Below are 9,572 nucleotides of genomic sequence, written 5' to 3' on the forward strand. Positions count from 1 at the left end.
TTCTTAATAATGATATTAATAATATTACTGGGTTGAATAATCAACTTGTGATGGATTCAGATGCTCAAGTCTTGAATAATCAACTTGTGATGGATTCAGATGCTCAAGTCTCGTACGGATGCTATCATTAATCCCAACTAAAAAATTATTTAGTTTTATTTCATTTCAAAAAAAAAATATAAATATTACATATAAAAAAATTTTGCCACATTAAACTATTCTAACATAAGAAAAATAAGGGACTAAATGAAAAGTTAATAATTTGTAACATAATCTATAATTTTAACATCAACAACCTAAAAATTACGAAAAATGATATAGTTATATGATCTTATCTTTGATTATGATACATAAAAATCAAGGAAAACAATAAAATTTACATGATTTTGTTCCACTAAATCAATTATAATAGATAAAAATCATGAAAAAGGGTAAAATTTACATAATTCTCAAACTAAGTGATTATAATACATAAAAAAAATTAATAGGAGGTTCTCGACCTATCCCTGAAAACTCAGTTATGGTAGCCAAACGAATTCAGCAAGGACCATCATCTAGCTCAACAAAAACTCAAAGTGTCAAGTCTAATAATTTGGTCTGTAGTTACTGTGGCAAGACAGGGCATTTAAAACAAAGATGCTATAAAATCATAGGCTATCCTGAATGGTAAGGCTTCACAAAAAAACCAAGGAAGAAGGTTGCAGGAACACCTATGATAGCAGCCACAACAGAGGTCCAATAAAATATGGAGAACAAATCATAATCTATAGCTAACGTTACCCACCCAAGGCAGTTACATGTGACCTAGGATGTATCCTTTCGTGAATCAGAACCATACTATTCTGGGGAGTTACACTTCCTTCTCTTCCGGGAAGAGCTTTAGTGAAGAGAATGTGCCACAAGAAAATATGACAGATTTCTTAGAACTAGAGGAAGTAAGTGAAAGTTTTCAGCATAATAGTAAACTAGGTCTCCCTAAAAGATGTGATGAAAATTTATTAGTTCCTTCTGGAAAATTGCAAATACCAACGTCTGCTAAAGAATCACCAACATTTGAAGAGTTGCCCATGATAACACCATTGACCAAAGAATCAACTCAGAATGTTCTAGACACCAACATTTCTACTCAGGATGCCTCAACAACTCTGAAATGAACAAAAGGCTGCAATTGAGATTGCACAGAATCCCGTACAACACGATCGCACCAAACATGTTGAAGTCGATCGGCATTTTATCAAGGAAAAGCTAGACCAGAAGATTATACCGTTCCCATTTGTCAAGTCAGAAGACGAGTTAGTTGATAAACTCACAAAAGTAGTGTCATGGAAGATATTCCATGATATGGTTGACAAGTTGGGCATGATAGATATCCATGCTCCAACTTGAGGGGGAGTGTTGGAATGAACTGCCTAATTAGGAGTAAATTATGTAATCATAGGGATTTATACAACTAACAGATCTGATATATATTATTTTCTGTACAGGTTTATTTAGTTTCCTTAGAATAGGATTCCTTCTTTTTTTCTCTCCTAATTTTGTGTTGCAAATATATCTATATATAACCTCCTTTCCATAGAAGAATACACAACAACTGAATCATTCACGGATTCCATCGTTCAACAAGATGAAATTACTAAAATTTAGATTTTTAGGTTAACATAATTTTTTTATTGTAATATTAGAAAAATATCATAAATTATTAATTGTTATATTATATTTTAATTGTTTATAATTAGGTTGATATTATAAAAATATTTTTTAAAAAATTATTATATATTTTACTTGTTAAATTAATTTATAGGATCGAAGTGGATAAAAAAAATTAAAAAATAAATGCTTTAAATTTATATGAATGTACGTTGAAAAAAATTATATAGAAATATTTAATGTGATAAAAAAATGAAAATTTTAAAAATAAAATGTTGAAATTTTTTTATATATTGAAAATATTTTGAGTCGAGTTGAAATTGCTAAAATTTAAAATTTTAAATTTATATAATTTTTTTATTGTAATATTAACAAAATATCACATATTATTAATTGTTATCGTATATTTTAATTATTTATAATTAGGTCAGTATTGTAAAAATATTTTTTAAAAAAAATAGTATATTTTACCTGATAAATTAATCTATAAAAATAAAAAAAAGAAAATATTTAATAAATTAGTGCTTTAAATTTGTACGAATATATGTTGAAAAAAATTATATAGAAATATTTAATGTGATAAAAAATATGAAAATTTTAAAAATAAAATGATAAAATTTCTTTATATATGCTGATCGAAAATATTTTAAATTTGATTGAAATTACTAAAATTTAGATTTTTAGGTTTATATATCTTTTTATTGTAATATTAAAAAAATATTACATATTATCAATTATTATCGTATATTTTAATTGTTTATAATTAGATTGGTATTAAAAAATATTTTTTAAAAAATTATTATATATTTTACTTGATAAATTAACTTATAGAGATAATGAAAAAATTTAATAAACTAGTACTTTAAATTTATATGAATGTATATAAAATACTTAAATTCTTTTATATATGTCGATTAAAAATATGTTAACTCAGGTTGAAATTGTTAAAATTTAAATTTTTAAGTTTATATAATTTTTTATTATAATATTAAAAATATATCACATATTATTAATTGTTATTTTATATTTTAATTGTTTATAATTTGGTTGGTACGATAAAAATAATTTTTTAAAAAATTATTATATATTTTGTTTATAAATTACTTTGTAGAGATTGAAGTGGGTAAAAAGAAATTTAATAAATAAATAATTTAAATTTATATGGATGTACGTTACAAAAATTATAGAGATATTTGTAAAAAGAAATTTAATAAATAAATAATTTTAATTTATATGGATCTACGTTATAAAAATTATAGAGATATTTCATAAGATAAAAAATGTGAAAATTTTAAAAATAAAATGCTGAAATTTTTTTATATATGATGATTGAAAATATTTTAAATTTAGATGATATTGCAAAAATTTTAATTTTTAGGTTAATATAATTTTTTTTATTGCAATATTAAAAAAAATCACATATTATTAATTGTTATCGTATACTTTAATTATTTATAATTATATTGGTATTGTAAAAATATTTTTTTAAAAAATTATTATATATTTTATATAATAAATTAATTTATAGGAATCAAAGTGAATAAAAAAATTTAATAAATAAGTGCTTTAAATTTATACTAATGTATATTTAATGTGATAAAAAATATAAAAATTTGAAAAATAAAATGCTGAAATCTCTGATCGAAAATATTTTAAGTTTAGATGAAATTGCTAAAATTTAAGTTAATATAATCTTTTTATTGTAATATGAGAAAAATATCACATATTATTAATTGTTATTGTATATTTTAATAGTTTATAATTAGATTAGTATTGTAAAAATATTTTTTTAAAAATATTATATATTTTAATTGTTTATTCATTTATAGGAATAAAAATAAAAAAATTAATAAATTAGTACATTAAATTTATATTAATGTATATTAAATAAAATTATATAGAGATATTTAATGTGATAAAAAATATAAAACTTTTAAAAATAAAATGCTGAAATTTTTTTATATATACTGATTGAAAATATTTTAAATCGGATTGAAATTGCTAAAATTTAGATTTTTATGTTTATATATTTTTTATTGTAATATTAAAAAAATATCACATATTATTATTTGTTATCATATATTTTAATTGTTTATAATTAGGTTGGTATTGTAAAAATATTTTTTTTAAAAATTATTATATATTTTACTTGATAAATAAATTTATAGAGATGAAAGTAGAAAAAAATTAATAAATAAATACTTTAAATTTATATGAAAGTAGATTGAAAAAAAATTATATAAACATATTTAATGTGATAAAAAAATATGAAAATATTTTAGATCAGGTTGAAATTGTTAAAATTTATATTTTTATATTTATATAATTTTTTTATTGCAATATTAAAAAAATATTACATATTATTAATTGTTATCATATATTTTAATTATTTATAATTAGGTTGGTATTGTAAAAATATTTTTTAAAAAAATTATTATATATTTTACTTGATAAATTAATTTATAGGGATGAAAATAGATAAAAAATTTAATAAATAAGCACTTTAAATTTATATGAATATGAATGTAGGTTGAAAAAAATTATATAAACATATTTAATGTGATAAAAAATATGAAAATTTTAAAAATAAAATGTTGAAAATTTTTTATATATGCGTATTGAAAATATTTTAAGTTTAGATGAAATTGCTAAAATTTAGATTTTTAAGTTAATATAATCTTTTTATTGCAATATAAGAAAAATATCACATATTAACAATTATATTTTGTTTATAATTAGGTTGGCATTGTAAAAATATTTTTTTAAAAAAATATATATATTTTAATTATTTATTCATTTATAAGAATAAAAATTAAAAAATTTAATAAATTAGTACTTTAAATTTATATCAATGTGTATTAAATAAAAATTAAATAGAGATATTTAATATGAAAAAAATTTATAAAAATTTTAAAAATAAAATGTTTAAATTTTTTTATATATACTAATTGAAAATATTTTAAGTCGGATTGAAATTGTTGAAATTTAGATTGTTCGGTTTATATAATTTTTTTATTGTAATATTAAAAAATATTACATATTATTAATTGTTACAGTATATTTTAATTGTTTATAATTAGGTTGAGATTATAAAAATATTTTTTTAAAAAATATTAAATATTTTACTTAATAAAATAATTTATAGAGATCGAAGTGGATAAAAAAGAATAAAAAAATAAATACTTTAAATTTATATGAATATGAATGTAAATTGAATAAAATTATATAGAGATATTTAATGTGATAAAAAAAATATAAAAATTTTAAAAATAAAATGTTGAAATTTTTTTATATATATTTATTGAAAATATTTTAAGTTTAGATTAAATTGTTAAAATTTAGATTTTTAAGTTAATATAATCTTTTTATTTAAATATGAGAAAAACATCACCTATTAATAATTATTATTGTATATTTTAATTCTTTATAATTAGGTTGGTATTGTAAAAATATTTTTTAAAAAAATATATATTTTAATTATTTATTCACTTATAGGAATAAAAATAAAAAAATTAATAAATTAGTGCTTTAAACTTATATTAATGTATATTAAATAAAAATTATATAGAGATATTTAATATGATAAGAAATATAAAAATTCTACAAATAAAATACTGAGATTTTTTTATTTAATGTGATAAGAAATATAAAAATTTTAAAAATAAAATGTTGAAATTTCTTTATATATCCTTGATTGAAAATATTTTATTTCAGAGTTGCAAATTTAGGTTTTTAAGTTTATATCATTTTTATTTAATATACATTAATATTTAACAAATATTAATATTTTAAGTTGGGGTTAAAATTGCTAAAATTTATATTTTTAAGTTTATATAATTATTTTATTGCAATATTAAAAGAATAACACATATTATTAATAGTTATCATATATTTTAATTGTTTATAATTAGGTTGTTGGGGGGTAAAAATATTTTTTAAAAAAATTATTATATATTTACTTGATAAATTAATTTATAGGGATGAAAGTGGATAAAAGAATTTAATAAATAAGTTATTTAAATTTATTTGAATATACGGTGAAAAAGATTATATGAAAATATTTAATGTGATAAAAACATATATGCCCATGGAAAATATTTTGAATTTGAATAAAATTGTTAAAATTTAGATTTTTTACTTTAATATAATTTCTTATTGCAATATTAAAAAAATATCACATATTATTAATTATTCTTATATATTTTAATTGTTTAGAATTAGGTTGATATTGTAAAAATATTGTTTTAAAAAATATTATATATTTTGCCCCATAAATTAATTTATGGGAATAAAAATGGAAAAAATTAATAAATTAGTACTTTAAATTTATATAAATGTATATTAAATAAAAATTATATATAAATATTTAACGTAATAAAAAATATAAAATTTTTAAAAATAAAATGCTGAAATTTCTTTATATAGGCTAATCAAAAATATTTTAAGTCGGGTTAAAATTGCTAAAATTTGATTTTTAAATTATATAATTTTTTATTGTAATATTAGAAAAAAACACATATTATTAATTGTTATAGTATATTTTAATGGTTTATAATTAGGTTGGTATTGTAAAAATATTTTTTAAAAGAAATAATTCCTTAGTGATAGTTAATTAAATGAGATTTTATATCTATTGATTTTAGATAAATTTAGTAAATTTTATATAGGAATGCAAAGAATAGCAAAAATAAATTGATTATGAAGCAATAGCTATGTTGAGATATTTAAAGTAATAAATTAATATAATAAATTAGTTATTTAAATTTATATAAATATATATTAAATAAAAATTATATAAACGTATTTAACGTGATAAAAAAATATAAAAATTTTAAAAATAAAAGGCTGAAATTTTCTTTATATATATTGATTAAAAATATTTTAAGTCGAGTTAAAATTGCTAAAATTTTAATTTTTAAGTTTATATAGTTTTTTATTGCAATATTAGAAAAGTATAACATTATTTTTAATTGTTATCATACAATTTAATTATTTATAATTAGATTGGTATTATAAAAATATTTTTTAAAAAAATATTATATATTTTACTTGATAAATTAATTTATAAAGATCAAAGTGGATAAAAAAATTAATAAATAAGTGATTTAAATTTATATAAATGCACTTTGAAAAAAATTATACAAAGATTTCTTTATATATACTGATTGAAAATATTTTAAATCAGGTTAAAATTGTTAAAATTAGGTTTTTAAGTTTATATAATTATTTATTGTAATATTAGAAAAATATCACATATTATTAATTGTTATTTATATTTTAATGGTTTATAATTAGGTTGGTATTTAAAAATATTATTTTAAAATATATTTCTTAGTGATATTTATTTAAGTGAGATTTTATATTTATTGATTTTATGCAAATTTTGTATATATAGAAATGCAAAAAATAGAAAAAAAATTGATATACAGTGATACGAGTTGATGGTGATGTAGAGATATTTAATGTGATAAATTAATATGATAAATTAGTTTTTTAAATTTATATGAATATATATTAAATAAGAATTATATACAGATATTTAACGTGATAAAAAAATATAAAAATTTTTAAAATAGAGGACTAAAATTTCTTTATATATGCTGATTCAAAATAATATAAGTCGGATTGAAATTGCTAAAATTTAGGTTTATGAGTTTATATAATTTTTTTATTACAATATTAGAAAAATATCACATATTTTTAATTGTTATCATATAATTTGATTGTTTATAATTAGCTTGTTATTATAAAAATATTATATATTTTACTTATAAATTAATTTATAGGGATTGAAGTGGATAAAAATATTTAATAAAGTGCTTTAAATTTATATGAATAAAAAAATTATATAGAGATATTTAATGTTATAAAAAATATAAAAATATTTAAAAAATTGTTGAAATTTTGAAAATATTTGAAATTTGGATAAAATTGCTAAAATTTAGTTTTTTTATGGCAATATAAATTTTTTGTTATATTAGAAAAATATCATATATTATTAATTTTTCTCGTATACTTTAATTATTTATAATTAAGTTGGTATTTGAAAAATATTTTTTTAAAAAAATATTATATATTTTATCTGATAAATTAATTTATTGGGATAAAAATGAAAAAAAAAATAAATCAATGCTTTATATTTATATAAATGTATATTAAATAAAATTTATATAGAGATATTTAACGTGATAAAAAAATATAAATATTTTAAATTTAGATTGGAATTGCTAAAATTTAGATTTTTAAGTTTATATAATTTTTTATTGTAATATTAGAAAAATAACACATATTATTAATTTTTATTATATATTTTAATTATTTATAATTTGGTTGATATTATAAAAATATTTTTTAAAAGAATATTATATATTTTGCCACATAAAATAATTTATAGAGATAAAAATAAAAAAAATTAATAAATTAGCGTTTTAAATTTATATGAAAGTATATTAAATAAAAATTGTATAGAGATATTTCACGTGATAAAAAATATAAAAATTTTAAAAATAAAATACTAAAATTTCTTTATATATGCTGATTGAAAATGTTTTAAGTCGGGTTGAAATTGTTAAAATTAAGTTTTTAAATTTATATAATTTTTTATTTTAATATTAAAAAATATCACATATTATTAATTATTATCGTATATTTTAATGGTTTATAGTTAGGTTGGTATAGTAAAAATATTTTTTTAAAAAATAATTTTCTTAGTGATAAATTATTAAATGAGATTTTATATCTATTGATTTTACGTAAATTTTGTAGTTTTTATACAGGGATGCAAAAATTAATAAAAATAAATTGATATTTAGGAAAATGAGTTAATTATGAAGTATCAGCGATATAGAGATATTTAAAGTGATAAATTAATATAATAAATTAGTTCTTTAAATTTATATGAATATATATTACTAATATAATAAATTAGTTCTTTAAATTTATATAAATATATATTAAAGAAAATTATATATAGATATTTAATGTGATAAAAAAATATAAAAATTTTAAAAATAAAATGCTGAAATTTCTTTATATATGCTGATCGAAAATATTTTAAGTTGGGTTAAAATTGTTAAAATTAAATTTTTAAATTTATATAATTTATATAATTATTTATAATTAAGTTGATATTTTAGAAATAATTTTTTAAAAATATTATATATTTATCAATAAATTAATTTATAAGGATAAAAATAGAAAAAAATTAGTAAATCAGTGCTTTAAATTTATATGAATATATATTAAATAGAAATTATATGGAGATAATTAAGGTAATAAAAAATATAAAAATTTGAAAAATAAAATTCTGAAATTTTTTTATTACGCCAATTAAAAATATTTTAAGTCGAGATTAAAATTGTTAAAATTAGGTTTTTAAATTTATATAATTTTTTATTATAATATTAGAAAAATAACACATATTATTAATTGTTATAGTATATTTTAATTGTTTATAATTTTTTATTGTAATATTAGAAAAATAATATTATATTTTTTGCTTGATAAAATTGTATATTAAATAAAAATTATATAAAGATATTTAATGTGATAAAAATATATGAAAATTTTAAAAATAAAATACTGAAATTTCTTTATATATGCTGATTGAAAATATTTTAAATTTGGGTTAAAATTGTTAAAATTAAGTTTTTAAGTTTATATAATTTTTTATTTTAATAATAAAAAATATCATATATTATTAATTGTTATCGTATATTTTAATGGTTTATAATTAAGTTGGTATTATAAAAATATTTTTTTAAAAAAAAATTTTCGTAGTGATAAATTATTAAATGAGATTTTATATCTATTGATTTTACGTAGTTTTATGTAGAGATACAAAAAATAGTAAAAATAAATTGATATATAGAAAAAGGAGTTGATTACTAAGCAATGGTGATACAAAGATATTTAATGTGATAAAT

This window comes from Manihot esculenta, chromosome 4 (genome assembly GCF_001659605.2).
Source record: "Manihot esculenta cultivar AM560-2 chromosome 4, M.esculenta_v8, whole genome shotgun sequence".
Classification (NCBI taxonomy): domain Eukaryota; kingdom Viridiplantae; phylum Streptophyta; class Magnoliopsida; order Malpighiales; family Euphorbiaceae; genus Manihot; species Manihot esculenta.